The 17,445-nt window shown below is 39.7% G+C and overlaps 1 long non-coding RNA gene across 1 annotated transcript; it reads left to right on the top strand.

The window, feature by feature from the left end:
• Positions 1–289: 289 nt before the first annotated feature.
• LOC131683267 (uncharacterized) lies at positions 290–12,016 on the top strand. Its single transcript, XR_009304460.1, has 5 exons — positions 290–513; positions 642–944; positions 1,112–1,160; positions 1,216–5,783; positions 5,844–12,016. It is a non-coding gene; the product is annotated as an uncharacterized LOC131683267 (long non-coding RNA).
• Positions 12,017–17,445: the final 5,429 nt, after the last annotated feature.

Below are 17,445 nucleotides of genomic sequence, written 5' to 3'. Positions count from 1 at the left end.
AGAATTTGGTTCAATCGGGATTGTGAGGTGCATTCTAGAGTATATGTATGAGTAAAAACAAGCTTTAGAATTGTTTCATCTCTTTGTTTCGAAAAGCACATCGTTTGATAAACAAATCCAACGATCGACATACTGTTTGTTTTCAAAATATAATAGGAGTCATTTAAAGTGCTGCCTGTGGAAGCGGTTGCCAAAATTCTAGTGTTGAAATCATCATAAAGGGATTGTTGCTGTTTTGACTGATTTTCACTCTTCGTCTCTTTCCCTATTCTCTTAGTAGGAAAACACCCCCAAGTAGTGTGTGTGAAATGATTTGCCAAGAATTCTGTATGCATAAGGGATAAGAGTGCGTGAAATTTTCCACCTGATTTAACATCATTTTGTTAAAAACTCCACTCGATTTAATCCATTTATCCTCAATGTAGCACCAACACAGCCGCACGTAGATTAGTCAATTATTGATGTGACGTTATCTCGTTGAATTTCTTGATTGTTCTGTATCACCAAGTATAGGTAAATGTTTCATTCCATGATTAAATATTTTTATAGAATTACTTTTTTAAAGAACAGTTGTCATTGTCTACAATATATAATTTTTCATTTATGAGAATAGCAAATTTCTTTATGTTGTGTTGTTTTAGATACATCTTCGATCTACTGAGAATGTTTTGCTCACCATGAGAGCAACAACAATGCCATGAACTAGAATACAGTGATGGAATCCTTGTATTAAGTTCAACCCAACCGATTATCACCAAGGATTTGCTCTTTGAGGAACGCGAATTAGCTCGGGGAATACTATAACTGCATATTATATACTACGTTTATAATATGCAGTCGACATTAGGCGTACAGAGCAACGCATACCTCATGTGAAATGTATCATGCACGCCATCAGAAATAGAAAACCAGTCAGTCATACATAAGACATGTGAACCATTCCAGTAAATCCAATAGAAAAGTGAGCCAGAATTCTGGCTGGCTCTAGTTAGCATCCGGCTTTAATGATAAAACTGATTATCATTATTATACTAACTAAAGCTAACTAGTATTCCGGCTAGACTTACATGTGAATGAAGCCCCGGGGTTATATAATAAATTATATTTACAGGTACATTTATATCTACAAGCTTCTTTCGGAGGATTATTTCAACACTATAGTTCATATAGGTACACATTTAGAAATAGGCTTATTACATTTGTTTTATTTTTCAGATCTGATCTACACACGGACAATGTACTAAATTTGTTTTTGATCCATACTGGAAGTATCTTGATTGCAGACAACTTCAAAACGATACAATAACAAACAGCCGAAAACATTTCAGTTTCCCTACGAGTTGATTTAAGAAACCATCGCTTCGGTGACACGAATATATGTATTGTCAATACATGCCAATAGGGTAATTTCAACTGAGGCAAACACATAGGTTGTTGATGTGGGTAAATTAAAAAATTAAAAAAAGCCCATATAATTTATAAATTCAACAGAAGCATGTCATATTGTTAGATGATATCTGAAACGAACGGTACATTGCTGCTGCACCTATATAGGGGAACTGGGGGGAAGCCTGACACCCTGGGTAAGCCCGACACCCCACGACTTTTCCCAGATATCAAATTTTAAATCATACAATAATGACCGGATATTATTAGTACGACTATTTTAGGCATTTCGATACATGTCGATGCCATATGGGTTCATTAAACGTCAACAAAATAAACAAAACAAGCAAAGCTGATGCGCTTTTGGATGTTATTTTTAGTTGATACATTTTAAGGTTTTAATAACAAAAGCTTTGAAAATGACCAGTTTTTTTGTCACACATTCTATTCTACTCTCCATATCGTTATTTGTGTGTATTGAAGATAAGTTTGAGTATTTCAATACTGTTAATTGAGCATTTAACAAAAATGTGCGCTGTTGGGGTAAGACCGACAGTTTTTGGGTGGGGTAAGACCGACACGGTGTTTGGATGATTGGGTTCGTTTTTGATTCGATACAAACGACTCGGTATATTTGTTGTGTTCGATTATACTATAATTACGTCATGTTAATAATTGAAATACACGTAAACTATGTTTTTTGCATTTATTTATCAGTATTGTCTCAAGTCGACCAAAAAAATTAAAAATTAAATTGAACGTGATTCATAAAAATATTACAAAAAGAAACGAAAAGTATAATCTAATATGAGATTTTGAAATGATATTGATGAAAAATTTCCATTGACCGTCGGATATTTGATCAACAGTGTTCCGAAAAATCACAACACGAACCGGATAGCTTACTACGAAGCGTGCGTCACTTCTAAGTGAATGAGTCCTAGTAACAGCCTATATAATCTGCTTGCAGAATAGCTCTTCCTCGTTAGAATGGCTATACAAGTGGCAATAAAGCTCGAAAGAATTACTTGAGAAAACCCGTACCATTACCATAATATAAACCAAGCGTTAATTATTATTTTTTCATAACACCACGCATTCGAATGCTCTTCCTCTTGCTACGCGATGAAACTACAGAAAGCATGCGTTTGCATCACACATACTCATATACACATAATTGCACTTTATCACACATACACAATACACTTTTAATGGAAAAAAAATGGACAAAAAGAAAGTTCAAAAGGGGGTCGCTCTTGCCCCTTTGGGGTGTCGGTCTTACCCGCAGCGTTTTTAAAATGTCATTTTTCTCCACTTTTTGGCAACCAATAATTTTAAATGAATTCAATTTTTTGAAACGCTGAAAAAATTATACTTTGTTAAGAACCACCCAAACAAGGATTATGCACAGAATATACAATTTTAGGAGCTTCATTTAATTTTAGAAAAATTATTGCGCGTAAGGTGTCGGACTTGCCCCGCGTTCCCCTACTAGGGGGTTATTCCGAACAGTAACTTTAGGTGAGGCGACACTTTTTCTCACTCGCGCGATCACCGAAGTCACCTAAGGTGAGACGAGTCACTCACGTGACTCTCTGTCACGCTATTCTGGTGTGTCACCGCATTCTGTTAGTCGTTTCAGGTGACAGAAAAGTGAAGAAAAAGGGGGTTATTCTGACGGTCACTTTCGGTGAGGTGACACAAATCTCACGTGACTAAGGTGATCGTAAATTTTCAAGTCATCTTACTTAAAGTGAGAGATGTCACCAAGGTGACAAATTTTGTCACATTAGGTGACTAAGGGAATATGGAAAGTGACTAATGGGGGTGACTTTTGGAATAAGAAAAAACGATGCAACTGAGGTGAGGCGGTTGATAGTTTGAATTTTGATTGTCGATTTTATTTTTTACATTTTAGCAACTCTGTAAACCTGTTGGAAATTTGTAATGAAGTATGAGTTTCCATAATTTTATTAACCATTGAAATTAATTTAACCAGTTTTTTGTGACTCTGGTATATGAAATATTTTTGAGATTGGAGCACCTAAGGGATCTATCTGCTGCACAGCGATTTTTTGAATAATATTTGCATCACAGGGAATGTGTTACAGGTTTGGAGTTATCCTTCTCCGCTATATTATTCTGAGCTACGATAATGACCATAAAAGCACTGATGAAATAAAAGATGACAACAACATAGCTGTTGGTTTTTTAGAAATAATAATTGTCAAACAATTGTCATTTTTATTAGACACAACTTGTCTGACAAATTTGTTTTTGGTTATCATTTTGGGATGTGGAGGATGGTACAAACATGGGGAAATAAGGAAAGTGACAGTTTTAGGATACGCTTGAAACAGTTCGTTACAAATAAATGGTAGTTGGAGATAATAAGCTTTGTTTGCACTCCTGTTAGTCTGTGGATAGTATTTTCCAGTTAAAAATGAAACTTGTGATTTCAATTTGCACAATGTGGTTGGATAAGACCAAATAAACATAGAAGCTTTTTCATTTTGCAACATATATTTTATTTAGGCCATCAATCAATATAGATGATTGGGAATGCGCCTCTACTTGGTATTGAAAGTCAATTGAAGAGATGTTTTGATGGGATCTAAAAAGCATGTTCCATTACGGCATAGATCATCTTTTAAGAGTATCTAGCTCCAGGGGAAAATAAATTCATCGTTACATGTAAGATGTTGGTTTTTTGTGTTACTGTTTGTGGGTTCGCGGCTACTCTTATTCCCCGGGGATAGTCGTTGCGATTCCGGTAGGGGTCTGCTTAATTCCCATCGCTTGGTATTGACGTTCTGGGGTGGGAATGGAAAGCCTCTTTTTGGTCTTCGGGTATCGGGCACGTGATTTGTTGTAAGAAGGTTTTCGGATCTGGTTTAAGGTTCAGGTTCGTACCTAAAGTTCTGGATTTATCCGCTTACTTCTGTTAATGAGTGGTTACTTTCACGCGATGTTATGTAGTAATAGAAGTAGATTGACGTTACGTATTCTGCTGCGGCGGGCCATCGAGGCGCGCGTTTGTCTTTTATGTTTAGAGTGTTAAGCTAAGATTGCCGGACACACGGCCTATGTAGCCCGCAACGACGGCCTGTTGTCTCTTTCAAGGTTCAGAACTAGGACTGATTAGGGCGAGCCAGGCAAATTCTAAATTGTTACGTACACCGGCAACTTAAGTTTATGCTAGCTAGTCTGTGAAAATCTTGTGTTATATAAGCATGCATGAAATATATTTTTCATATTCTACTATTGATTCAGAAGTTCAAAAATTGAAGCATATCCCACCATATGTATTTCGGAAATTGTGTTCCTATTGAAAATAATGAAATAATAATAATTACTAACACATTGAAAACATTATTATGACGGACATAGTATATCCATAATTTGTATAATTACTCTATATGGTCATTGCCGCATTTTTCAGAAGTATCATGAACATAAATTGTTTCGGGGGTCCTATGGAATTTTAGTCGAACCCTTTTGGAGAAAGTGTTTTTATGAAGATCTACGACCGATTAAGTAAATAGATACTTTATTTCAGTTTGGGAGGGACTATTGAAACGATTTGAACAGTTGTTAACATTTAGTAAATATATGGTGGGCTCTCCTCACCAATTGGGATTGCATTTTACTACCATTGCGATCAATTACAGTGGCCCAGTACGATAATTGAGGAAACTACGTTTCCCGTTAAATCTGTTGCTTCTAGGTTTATGTCGTTTTCGAATCATCTTTTCGCATAATTGGGTGCAGCGAACTCTAGCGTGTGTTTGCTGAAAACTGCTGCTGCTTTATAAAAAAATTGTCATCGTGATAAGAATGTGTAATCCCTATTGAGCTTCATTGCATTGTAAATGCTATAAAAAGGGGCAGATTAGTGCAAATGTATAATCGTGGGTGAATGGAGAACAGTGAGTCTAATTATGTAAGGTATGAAAACTATGCTCAATGGAACTATTCAAGTCAGTCTAGGATCACATACATTTGGAGCAACATCAGATGTTGCTTCAAGATGTTCTCAACCCCGATTTGGCAACTTTCACGCCGCCACCCATGTTACGGCTTGGCAAGGCTAGACTGGTGTCGAAAGGGGTCAATTAAGCCTGTCTGACGTATTCTTTATGGTCACATCATTACCGTTTCTGCGTTAAAATAGGCATACGGCCTTTGTTGATTTTAAAATTAGGGAATATGTATGAATTGACATTTAATGTCTTTTTTGCTTCAGATAGTTGATATTTACGCCACCAGAGTTCCAAAGAAAGTGGCAGATTCAATGACAGAGATATCGATTCTATGAGACGATCGACTGACGTTGTCAAAATAGCAGAAGAGATGAGCAGTGGTAAGCTGCAACTTAATATGTTTTAAAAGAGGAAGTGAGACACTACCCCTGAAATGTAATCTGTAAGTAGCACTAACATACATTATTATTCCAGCTCAAACAGTTCAGGGACTGTACGGGATGGCGCTAGGCCTGTGACCTTCGACTGGCATGGTCCATTCTCATTGGTTCGAATGTCTTCACGGCTGGTTGGTAGACGTGTGCTTCTACTTACAAATGGATATATCTTTTCCCTTGGATGGAGGGATATGTGGATCCTGTTGGTTATCGACTTTGGCCTTGAGTTCGGGAAAGGAGTACAGGAGTGGTACCTAAAAAATAGACAATTATTCAGGATTTTTTTATGATCATTTAGCTCGACCAAGCTCAACGGCTCTTAGAAATGGTAAGCAACCCTTTCGGGTCGATGCGGTCTGTTTAAGTCGAACCAGAGCGACATTCGTTTCGGGAAAAATTTATATGGAATGGTGGATAAATATTTCTCATGTCCTTTATGGGCAGAGATTCTTTTTGTGAAACCCAAAAAGAACTTTTCCCGTTTGGCTACTCAGCATAATGATGATAGAAAAAATTCGTAACAAATATGAATATTGACTGCAACAGGGATGATCAAATTCTGTATGCATGTGTGCCTATATGTGGATGTTCATAGGAGCAATGTATCCCTAGCAACACGAAAGGACAAACTCTGAGCCGCCATAACGCTCATGGGAAGGCTGGTGCACAGTTCTAGATGCACAGAGCTCTGCACACGCTGACATGTGCAACGGTGAGCCGATAGGTGTACATTTAATGTACATAGGTTGCAAAAATAGGTTATTGAGACAGCCCGATTGCACACTGATAAATAACAATAACATTAGCGCAAATGTATAGAAAATATTGTGCAATACTTAGGTTCATTGCTATGTTCTGTGCATGCCATAGAGATAGAAAGTACATGTAATTGCTTAGTGGGAACGCAAATCTTTGTACTGTAAGTATATCTGTTGACATATATCAGTGGCAACAACTTTTTCGTTTTGCATAGTTTACTTAAGGTGTCAAAATCACAACAAAGGTTCAGTTATGTTCGGCTTACGTTACAACATCTGTGTGCAGCTAGAGCGTGCTATACCGTTAGTAGATGGGATGCACACAAGTGTATCGTTTAGTAATCAGCTGGCTGATTTTTTACCGCGTGTTTCATTTGTTTTGAAAAACAAACAGGTACGAATTTCCTAAACGAATCAAAATTCCGTGAAGAGAATTTACTCATCTGCTTATGCTAACATGCGTACATACAGTGATAAAATCTCTAAGCAATCTGAACTAAGACATTCAAGTTTCAAACGATTTTGTCTTGCTAGCCAATGCAATGTTTTGATTTTGACGATGAAATAAAAAGAAGCAGAAGCGACGGCAGCCATTTTAGCTGCCACCTTGTGACTCTGTTCAGGATGTCCCTAACTGCACATTTTGGTGTAGCTAATACAATAAAACAAACAATAGTGAGAATTTCGCATTGAATCCACTTACGTCTCTTCTTAATTTTCTTTTTGTTTCCTTGGTTCGAAGCGGATCAATCGACTATTTATGGATGCGGTAAAAATACTAGCAGTGTTAGTTCTTATTCGCGAATACTTTGTCCCACAACTGTGCTGTTTCACCTTCATCTTAAACCAGAATTCGATTGTCCCTGTTCTAGTCAATAGTGGTGATTGTCAGGATATAGCTCAGGCAAATACTCATTTTGTCCTATTATCATTATTCTGACTAACTGAACGGGTGAAGACATTTCAAAGTTTCACAAAAAGAATCTCTGCCCATAAAGAATTTAAGTAATATTTACTCGCGATTCCCCATAAAGTTTTCTCGAACCGAATGTCCATCTGGTTCGGCTCGAACAGATCACACCGACACCGACCCGAAAAGGCTACTCAGCATTTCTAGAAGCCGCTGTACTTGGTCGAGCTAAATAATCTTTCCTGATTTAGCTTCATACCAAAGGCCAAAAGAGTCGACAACTAGCAGGATCCACATGTCCCCCACCCAAGTGAATTGATCTAGCCACTTGCACACATCTACCAAAACCAGCCAAGAAGACTTCCGAGCCAATGAGAATAGACTATGCCAATCGAACGCCACAGGTCCAGCGCTATCCCGTACCGCTCCTGAAATTATATATGTATTAGTGCTACTTACAAATTTCAGTAGTAGTAAGTGTCTCAGTCTCTCTTGTAAAACTCGCTTACTGCTCCTCATCTCTTCCGGCATTTCATCGAAACCTCAATTTTCTTCGGAACTCGTACATGAGACTCTCAAGGAGCTATACTGGTGCAAAAAAGATATTATAGGGTGATGAGCCGATTTTCACCATACTAAGCAAGGTGCCTCACTAATTCGGCAATTTCTTGCCTTACAATTAATGGAATGCGTAAAACTTGACATGAACCGCTTTGCTTTGTTGTTAAGAACCAATATAATAACACAAATGCGTTGAAAACAATAAAATTCTCGTGCTTGAGCACAATGAAAACTCGAATCGAGTGCCCCTATTGTTGCGCTACCATTTGACTCAATGCGTTGAACAAAGATGGCAGACACTGCTCTAACCAACGGCTTCAAATGGGTAAGGTGATAATAGAAACATGGCGCAAATAGGCTCATCACCCTATATTACTTTATTCCCCACATTCCCTAATCTTATAATCAACAAAGGCTGTCTGCCAATTCTAATGCAGAAGCGCTAATGATGTGACCATCAAGAATACGTCAGACAACGAAGTGAAAACTGCCAAATAGGAGTTGAGGACAGCTTGAAGCAACATCTGATGTTCCTCCAAATGTATGTGATCCAAAACTGACTTGGATATCTCCATTGAGCCTAGCTTGCATAGCTTACATTACTAGTCTCACTTTTCTCGTTTCACCGCAACATTATCAGCATAAATTATGATTTAGGAACACTTTATCTAATAAAAATCATTGCTGTTTCAACTAAATTTAAAATTTGTTTTCAATAGGGAAAAGTTAAACGATGCGCCAACGTATAATAAATGGCTAAAATAATGACCCCAGAATGTTGATCTAAATTTAAATGTATGATCAAATTCAAAACCAATTGCTTTAAATTAGCAATCGCTCACAATCATAGATCACGACCTAGATTAGAGTGATTCTTTATTCACAATTGATAAAAAAGGACATTATTATACGGTTCTAGCTAAACTTCTTTTGGTCTCACCTAAAAAAATCTGTGTCGTTCACCATAACAGATCAGACGGTGTTTTCCCGACGAAATAACAGATCCCCAATCAATACATTTCTCAAGCAGCAAAACTGCCCAAATAAAAAAAAATATTATACACAAACTTTAACCCATATAGTCCAACGATTTCACATATTGTTTGGATGATACCCTGAACAGGTCGTTAGGTTCTTAAATCACACGATGTTTTTAGGGCGTGCACCCATTCAATGGCATCCCGTGTTCAATCACTCTACCAAATAGAATTTGGACTGGATGAGATCAAACTATCGTCGAAGAAATCATCCGGAATGTCAGGCTAACGACCACATTAGTAACATCAAAGCAAAAAAGTACTGATTGGGTGTTGAATGATACCTTTTAATGTGTAGTTATTACATATCAACCTAGTGTATATGGAACTGCGAATGAAATAAGATTTATTTATACGTAAGAACGCAGAAAAATCTCTTTTCGAATTTCTGTGTCCAATGAAACAGTAACTACGAAACCTGGCATCCGAAAAGAACTTCATGGTAGAGTAGATCAGTCATAACATTATTACTAAGCTTATTCTGAATTACGACGGATCACTTTTCGAACGAATGTGATTTGCATTCTCAATATAACGACATGAGTCGGATTCGATCGAAACGCATTCGTTTGAAAAATCACACCGTCTTAATACACAATAAGCTTGTTTAACTTTATACTTTTTAACAATTCGTGCCGTCTTTTGATAATGCTGCCAGTGCCTTTTACAAATACAAACTTATTAGTGAGCGTTTCCGTATTAGTTTTTTCAATTAACAAAACTACTACAAATAGTTGTAATATGTTATGCAATTGCTTGAAAAAGCAACAAAATTTGTCGTATTTAATACGACGATTACCAGACAATCATGATATAAACGGACAACAATTCGATTTAATGTTTTTTTTTTGCACCGTCGTCATCTCTCATTTTTTTCTTCACTTTGTCGTCACCTGAAACGACTTACAGAATGCGGTGACACACCGGAATAGCCTGACAAAGAGTCACGTGAGTGACTCGTCTCACCTTAGGTGACTTCGGTGATCGCGCGAGTGAGATAAAGTGTCACCTCACCTAAAGTGACTGTTCGGAATAACCCCCTTGAGGGATGACGATGGTAAAAAATAAACATTGAATACGAAATCGTTATCCGTATAAATTTTGATTAACTGGTATTAGTCGTATTTGTTACTTTTCAAGTAATTGCATAATATATTACAACTATTCGTAGTAGTGTTGTTAATTTAAAAAATAATACGGAAAAGCTGACTAATAAATTTGTACTTGAAAAAACACTGGCAGCATTATCAAAAGGCGGCATAAATTTTTTAAAAAGTATAAAGTTGAACAAGCTTATTGCGTATTACGACAGTTTGATTTTTCAAACGAATGCGGTTCGATCGCATCCGAATCGTGTCGTTATATTGAGAATGCAAATCACATTCGTTCGAAAAGTGATCCGTCGTAATGAAGAATAAGCTTAATAATAATGTTATGACTAAATTCTACTCTACCACGAAGTTCTTTTTCGGATGACAGGTTTCGTAGGTACTGTTTCGTTGGACACAGAAACTCGGAAATAGATTTTTCTGCGTTCTAACGTATAAATCTTATTTCATTAACAGTTCCATGTACACTAGGTTGATATGTAATAACTAAACATTAAAAGGTATCATTCAACACCGAATCAGCCTTTTTTGCTTTGATGTTACTAATGTGGTCGTTAGCCTGACATCCCGGATGATTTCTTCGACGATATTTTGATCTCATTCAGCCCAAATGCTATTTGGTAAAGTGAATGAACTCGGGGTGCCATTGAATTGGTGCAATATTTGCTGCTTGAGAAATTTATTGATTGGGAATCTGTTATTTCGTAGGAAAAACACCGTCTGTTATGGTAAACGAGAGACTAGATTTTTTTTTGGTGAGACCAAAACAGTTTATCTAGAACCGTATCATAATGTCCTGTTTTTCATCAATTGTGAATAAAGAACCGCTCTAATCTAGGTCGTGATCTGATTGTGATGGCGACTGCTAATTTAAAGCAATTAGTTTTGATCATACGGATTGCTATCTTATGAATCTGGAATGAGAGTTGAGCCTAAGTCGGCTGCGTACCAGGTAATACCAACTACGTTAACAGTTTGTATATTTTCCTAAAATCTGATGTTCATTTGCACTTGTTGATATATTAGTATGACAAAATACGATTTAAATTTAGATCAACATTTGCCATTAATTATACGTTGGCGCATCGTTTAACATTTCCCTATTGAAAACAGGAATTTAGTAGAAATAGCAATTATTTTTATTAGATAAGGTAAATGTTCCTAAATCATAATTTGTGCTGATAATGATGTAGTACTACTACCTATTGCAGTACAATCGATATACAATGGAAAGAACGACAATTTATGGGAAAAATGCATTTTCGGCAAAAACTTTGGTCACATCATTAGCGTTTCTGCATTAGAATCGTCAGACAGCCTTTTTTTTCAATTTGTTTATTTGATAAGGCACGTATGCGTTAGCTCAAAGGTGCCATTTTTTCATTGTTTTACATTTTGAATTTCTTAAAACTAGGGGGTTACACATTTCAGTATTATTTTGTTTTATATAATGAAACTAAAAAAAAACTTTACAGCTTACTTATAAATATAAAAGAGGGTATAATATAATATTCGTAAGATTTGGGGGACGGGTCATTTTGTGTGTTCTTTTTATAGTAATTCACTTTATGATTTTTAGAAGGGAGATTGTAGGAGAAATTAATTATCAACTAAGCGGAACATTTTACAAGCTTATTAACTAGAAATAACTAGAGAGAGTTGTTCAAGATTAGGGGGAATTAATTAGAACTATTTTAAAGTAGTGGTACTGTTGTGCATTTCTTAACGAGATTAAATATTGATCAACTAAAACTAGAAGATAGGGGGGCACATAAGTTTTGGGAAGATATTCAAGGGGAGCAAAGGGTGAAGTCATACATCTGTGTATCAGAGACATGGGAGAGAGGGTGGACAAACGGGGGGGGGGGGGGGATACAAACTTTCAGTTTCCGGCAGCAGGAATCAACGGCCAGGATTGCAGATTCGAACGGATGTATCAAGTATTGGGACGCCGGGCGGTTTTCCTCGAGCCGGCAGGGGTTCCTTCAGACGATTTCGTAGTACGGCTCAGATACGGAGCGGAAACACACCGCGCTGCGCGTGTGATGTTGTACTGTAGATCTCGTGTTGTTGGTTCATTCGACAGATGTTTTGTCTCGTCTTGGAGTCGTATCAAACCATCGTTGGGGTACGGTAGGCGGAAGAGGGCACTTCTGGGAATGATAAGAGAAAAGATAGGGGCATTTAAATTTGGATATTGATGTTTTGAGGAACGTGTATATAAGGGACATATAGAGAATATCGCGGCTTGCTAGTACATCTTGAACCGGGACATTGGGTGATCTTCCTCGGGCCCGTAGGGAATCGAATAGTTGAGATCTGGCAGAACAGTACTCGGAGCATGCCCAGACAACATGTTCGATTTCGTGATAACCGTTGCCACAAGCGCAGATAGCGCTATCCACGAGCCCAATACGCCGGAGATGTGCGTCCAGCGTGTAGTGATTGGACATGAGCCGAGACATCACGCGAATAAAATCCCGACCCACATCCATCCCCCTGAACCAAGGTTTCGTCGATACCTGAGGGATTATCGAATGTAGCCACCTTCCCAGTTCACCATTGCTCCATGAAGTTTGCCAACTTTCGAGGGTTCTGTGATGAGTAATACTGAAAAATTCGCTGAAGCTAATTGGTCTTTCATATATGTCACCTTGTAAAGCGCCCGCCTTAGCTAAAGAGTCCGCTTCTTCATTACCTGGAATGGAGCAATGCGAGGGAACCCAAACTAAGGTAATCTTGTACGATCTTACAGACAAAGCACGCAGGCGCTCCCAGATTTTCCCCAGAAAATATGGAATGTGCTTTCTAGGTTTCATTGATGATAATAATGATCGGTGGGCAGAGTATCAATGATCCCAAGGGTATACTGAATAGCAGCAAGCTCTGCGACGTAAACTGAAGCAGGATCATTGAGTTTGAATGAGGCGGTGAGGTTTTGATTGAATATACCGAAGCCAGTGGAGTCGTCGAGGCTTGACCCGTCGTTGTAAAACATCTTGTTGCAGTCGACTTCTCGAAATTTACTATGAAAGATGCTTGGGATCACTTGCGGACGTATGTGATCTGGGATTCCACGAATCTCGTCTTTCATGGATGTGTCGAAGAATACAGTTGAATCAGAAGCATGAAAGAGATTGACACGGTTGGGATAGTATGAAGAAGGATTGATATTTTGTGCCATGTAATCGAAGTACAAGGACATAAATCGGGTTTGAGAATTGAGCTCGACAAGCCTTTCGAAATTTGCAATTACTAACGGGTTCAAGATATCGCATCGAATGAGCAATCGATATGAGAGTTCCCAAAATCGATTTTTCGGCGGAAGGACGCCTGCCAGCACTTCTAAACTCATCGTATGTGTCGAGTGCATGCAACCCAAAGCAATACGCAAACAACAATATTGGATTCGCTCTAGTTTAATGAAATGTATGTTCGCAGCGGAGCGGAAACAGAAACTCCCGTACTCCATCACCGACAATATTGTTGTTTGGTACAGCCTGATCAGGTCTCCTGGGTGGGCACCCCACCATGTTCCGGTTATTGTACGGAGAAAGTTGATCCTTTGCTGGCACTTCTGTTTCAGATACCTAATGTGACATCCCCAGGTTCTTTTAGAGTCGAACCAGACCCCGAGATATTTGAAAGTTGAAACCTGAGCAATAGTTTGACCCATTAATTGAAGCTGTAGTTGCGCTGGTTCACGCTTCCTTGAAAATAGTTTTCTCCGTGGAGAACTCGATACCTAGCTGGAGGGCCCAAGCAGACAAATTGTCCAAGGTATCTTGCAATGGTCCTTGCAGATCGACGGCTTTGGGACCTGTAATAGAGACCACACCGTCATCTGCAAGCTGCCTTAGCGTGCAGGAATTGACAAGACATTCGTCAATGTCATTCACGTAAAAGTTATAGAGAAGGGGGCTTAGACATGAGCCCTGGGGAAGACCCATGTAGCTAATTTGTGATGTCGATAAACCATCATGCGAAAAATGCATATGTTTTTCAGACAGCAAGTTTAGCAAAAAGTTGTTTAGAGTCGGTGAAAGACCATGCTGGTGCAGCTTCTCAGAAAGAATTTTGATAGAAACTGAATCAAAAGCCCCCTTTATATCTAGGAAAACCGATGCCATCTGCTCTTTGCTAGCATAAGCCATTTGAATTTCTGTTGAGAGCAACGCAAGACAATCGTTCGTCCCTTTGCCTTTGCGGAAACCAAATTGTGTATCTGACAGTAAGCCATTTGCTTGGACCCAATTATCGAGGCGAAACAAGATCATTTTCTCGAACAACTTTCGGATACAGGACAGCATCGCAATCGGTCGATACGAGTTGTGGTCGGAGGCTGGTTTTCCTGGTTTTTGAATGGCGATGACCTTCACTTGCCTCCAGTCATGAGGGACAATATTACCCTCAAGAAACTTATTAAATAAATTCAACAAGCGTCTCTTGGCAGAGTCTGGCAGATTCTTTAACAAGTTAAATTTGATTCTGTCTGGCCCTGGAGCTTTATTGTTACATGATAAGAGAGCAAGTGAGAACTCCACTATCGAAAACGGTGTTTCGTTCGCGTTATTGTGAGGGGACGCGGCGCGGTAGATCTTCTGTGCCGGGGCGGAATCCGGACAAACCTTCTTGGATCCAACGGTTTGAATATTCCACGCTCTCATTAGTACTGTTTCGGTTTCGTAAGCGCCGGGCCGTACTTCAAAAAGTGCTCATCGATGTTTCTCTCGTTAGTCCGTCGACGAACCGGCGCCAGTAGCTACGTTTTTTGGCTTTTATCAAACTCTTCATGGGCGTTTCCGCCATCGCGTACTGTCGGTAGTTAGCTGGCAGCCCGTCGTCCCGGAAGGTCTTATACGCAGCGGCCTTCTCCGCGTACACGTCTGAGCACTCTTTGTCCCACCATGGATTGGGAGGACGCCCGCGTGAATTCGCGGCTGGTACGCGTTTAGTCTGAGCTTGAATCGCGGTATCGAGAATCAAGCCAGCCAGGAACCCGTACTCTTCCTCCGGAGGAAGCTCTTGAGTGCACTCGATTTTGTCGGATATCGCGGACGCGTAGCTCTTCCAATCAATATTTCGTGTGAGGTCATACGAAACATTGATTGTATTCGGTGGCCCTGAACCGTTAACAATATTAATTACGATTGGCAGATGGTCGCTGCCGTGGGGATCAGAGACTACCTTCCACATGCAATCTAACCGCAGCGATATCGAGTAGAGGGACAGATCTAAGGCGCTCGGTCGCGCTGGAGGGGCAGGAATCCGTGTCATTTCACCCGTATTCAAAATAGTCATATTGAAGTTGTCGCAAAGCTCATGGAGTAGGGTAGATCGATTATCGTCATGAAGGCAACCCCATGCCGTGCCATGGGAGTTGAAGTCACCTAAAACTAGCCTCGGTGCGGGGAGGAGTTCCGCAATATCGCAAAGCCGTCGGTGGCTAACTGAGGCTCTAGGGGGGATGTAGGTGGAAGCAATGCAAAGGTCTTTGCCTTTAATTCTGGTTTGGCAAGCGACAACTTCAATGCCTGGTGTCGAGGGGAGGTCGATCCGATTGAAAGAATAGCACTTTTTGATCCCCAAAAGTACTCCTCCGTAAGTCTTCTCCATCCAAGCGAATAATATTAAAACCGTGGAAGTGTAGGGTTATTTCTGAAGTGAGCCATGTCTCGCATAGGGCAAATGCATCGCATTTTAAATTATTTAGTAAGATTTTAAACGAATCGATTTTCGGGATAATGCTTCTGCAATTCCACTGTAGAACAGTGGTTAAATCCTTGACCTCGTTCGATGAATTAGCCATCGAAGGATACAATCGCTGAAAGAAGGGGCCATTTCGCAGTGAACTGCAACAAAAATGTTTTTACTGCGGGGAGAAAGCTTATCAAGATACTTTTAAGGGGATCAGAAATGTTTAACGCTGTAAGAATACGGTCCATAATGTCAGAGAAATTTATTAAGCCAGCACTGTTTTCTTTCTCTGGCTGAGATATGGGAACACTTGGGGTTTTTGATGTTCCTGGAAGTGCTGGGAACTCCTTTTCTGAGCTCAGGTTACTGAGACCAGGAGCGACTTGCTTCGGTTTTGCACCAGTACTTCCTTGAGTAGTTATTTTAGGGGGACCATGAAGAGACACCTTTTGGCCTTTACGACGAAGCTTGGAAGAGGAAATGTTCTTCCTTTGTCTACTACTTCTAGGCACAGCAGAAGATGTTCCCTCCTGGGGTTCATCACAGTCGCCTTCGTCAGTAGACAAGTTGGTAAAGATGTTCGTAGAGACAGGTGGCGTAGCTATCTTAAGCATTTCTGCAAAAGATCGCTTAGAGCGTCCCTGAAGGGAACGCGGACGCGTTGTCCCTCTACTCGATATCGCAATTCAGACTCGAATCGGAAACGACCCCACTGACTTCAACCCTGCTAGCTGGAATATACACCCTGTACTCCTTCGTAAAGGGCTCGTAGCCAGCAATATCGTTTGCCTGAGTTGAACTGTTAGCCACCACCCGAAGCTTATCAGGGCGAATTTTCGATATTTCTGTCACGGCCGAATACCGATCCGTCAGAACTCGAGAAATCTGCAACAGATTCAAACACTTTTTTTCTTTGGTCCGAAAGAAGATCACAAATCGCCCGGTGGCCGAGCTCGGATATACCTTGAGCCGGGGAGCCGATTTTATTTCGACGTCCATCTCACCTTGAGATGAACCGCCGTCAGGGGAAGTCATTTTTGCACGGGCCTATTGCCCAGTGCACGTTATTAAGACAACCAAGAAGGGGAAACGAAAACTAATACTTAGCTTGTGTAGGTAACGGTATCCAGACGGCTTACTAGAAGAACACTGCTTCACTTCACTGACCGGCTAACGGTACTCAGAAACAGAGACACAAAAGAAGGGAAAAAATACTGAAACCTCAACTAGGCGTAGAGTGTGCAAATAACCTTGAACGCGGATTAACACTATTTGTCGCTATAGAGTGTACGGACCGATGACAAAAGACTTCTATCTCGACTGAGTGCTCGATAAGGAATGAGCAGACAGCCTTTGTTGATTATAAGATTAGGGAATATGTATAAAGTGATTAATGTCATTTTCGCTCCAGTAAACCTCCTTGACCATCTCATTTACGAGTTCAGAAGAAAATTAAGGTTTCGATGAAATGCCGGAAGAGTTGAGGAGCGGTAAACGAGTTTTACAAGAGGGATTGAGACACTTATTACCACTGAAATGAAATCTGTAATTAGCACTAATGCATATA

This window comes from Topomyia yanbarensis, chromosome 2, assembly GCF_030247195.1.
Source record: "Topomyia yanbarensis strain Yona2022 chromosome 2, ASM3024719v1, whole genome shotgun sequence".
Lineage (NCBI taxonomy): Eukaryota > Metazoa > Arthropoda > Insecta > Diptera > Culicidae > Topomyia > Topomyia yanbarensis.
This window is presented reverse-complemented; position numbering and strand designations above follow the sequence as displayed.